The sequence below is a fragment of the Arachis stenosperma genome, chromosome 3 (assembly GCF_014773155.1).
Source record: "Arachis stenosperma cultivar V10309 chromosome 3, arast.V10309.gnm1.PFL2, whole genome shotgun sequence".
NCBI classification, from domain to species: domain Eukaryota; kingdom Viridiplantae; phylum Streptophyta; class Magnoliopsida; order Fabales; family Fabaceae; genus Arachis; species Arachis stenosperma.
The window spans coordinates 109,064,211-109,065,990 of NC_080379.1; the positions used below are offsets into that span (position 1 = coordinate 109,064,211).

Consider the following 1,780-nt stretch of genomic DNA (forward strand, 5'->3'; position numbering starts at 1 on the left):
CTTCTTCTCCTATATTCACTCATTCTTGAGCTGGTGATGAAGTGATGACTACTGCAACTTGGTTTTCCTCTACCTTCTTGGTAAGATCTGCTAGCTGCTTGGTGATCATCTTATTTTGAGCTAGCAATACATCCATGTGGTTCAGCTCAATTACTTCTCGAGTGTTGCTTCTTTCAGAGGCATAAAAGTAGTCATTCTCAGCTACTGTCTCAATGACATCTATGGCTTCTTCAATGGTTTTCTTCTTGTTTAGAGAGCTTCCTGAAGAATTGTCTACAGCCTTCTTTGATTCATAAGAGAGACCTTCATAGAAAATGTGAAGTTGAACCCATTCATTAAACATGTCTGGTGGGCATCTTCTTGTTAAGTCCTTGAACCTCTCCCATGCCTCATAGAGAGTATCACCATCTTGTTGCCTGAAAGATTGCACCTCAGCTCTCAGCCTGTTAATTCTTTGAGGAGGGTAGAATCTTGCCAAAAACTTGTTCACCACTTCTTCCCAATTTGTTAAGCTCTCCTTTGGAAAGGATTCAAGCCACTTAGATGCTTTGTCCCTGAGTAAAAAAGGGAACAAAAGCAGCCTATAGACATCCGGGTGGACTCCATTAGACTTCACAATGTCACATATTCTCAGGAAGGTGGTTAGATGTTGATTGGGGTCTTCTTGAGCACTTCATCCAAATGAGCAGTTGTTCTGACAAGGGTGATGAGCTGGGGTTTTAGTTCAAAGTTGTTGGCATGTATGGTGGGCTTTTGGGTGCTACTTCCACAGTTTTCTGGATTTGGATTGATGTAAGAGCCTAGAACTCTCCTCTCTTGCCCAGCATGATTTACAGGGCCTTCTCTAGCATGGTTATGAGCTTCTCCTTCATGATTGTTTTCCAAATTCTCCTCCACGTTTGTTTCAAAATACTCTTCCTCTTCCTCAGTACCAACAACTCCTTTCCCTATTGCTTCCCTCCTTAGTCTCTGGAGGGTCCATTCAGGTTCTGAATCGAAGGAAGTTGAAGCTCCCCCTCTTCTCCCTGTCATACAACTAACAAAGCACATAGCAAGAGATGAAATGAAGAGATTATTCTTATTAGAGTGATTGTTAGTGTGAGTGGTGAAAATTATCAAACAGTTAGTGGGTTAGTGAGCAAAATAGTAAATAATAACAAAGAAAGAAAGAAAACAGAGAGGGTATAGGGGATGAGGAAGAAACTAAACAAACTGAAGGTAAACGACTGAACAAAGTAAACAAACAAAAGAAAAATGCTCAATCTAGTGAACTTCCAACTTAATCATTGTTGATACAAAATCAATCCCCGGCAACGGCGCCATAAACATGATGCACGAAAACTTGTCTCTCAACAAATTTTCCTTCGGCAAGTATACCGAATTATCGTTAAGTAAAAACTCACAATAGAGTGAGGTCAAATCCCACAGGGATTGATTGGTCAAGCAACTTTAGTTGGAAGAGTATGCTAGTTGAGCTAAACAGAATGTAGTTTGAGAATTGCAGAAAATTAAATGGCGGGAAAGTAAATAGCAGAAAATAAAGTGCAGAATCTTAAATGGGAATTTGGGGAAATGAGCATGGAAATAAATGACAAAAAGTAAAGAGAATGGGTAATATCAGAAATGGGGAATTCATTGGGCTCAGGAGATGTTGCATTCTCCGGATCAAATTCATTTTCATCTCTTCCTCAATCAAAACATCTATTGATCTCCTTGGCAATCATAGGTGATTGGGTTCTAATTCCTTGGCAACCCAATCTCTCTAAGCTTGAACAATTGC

At 39.9% G+C, this 1,780-nt stretch overlaps 1 non-coding gene across 1 annotated transcript; it reads left to right on the plus strand.

Annotated features, from left to right (window-relative positions):
* The first annotated feature begins 337 nt into the window (after positions 1 to 337).
* Positions 338 to 445, plus strand: LOC130971278 (small nucleolar RNA R71). Its single transcript, XR_009082505.1, has one exon. It is a non-coding gene; the product is annotated as a small nucleolar RNA R71 (small nucleolar RNA).
* Positions 446 to 1,780: the final 1,335 nt, after the last annotated feature.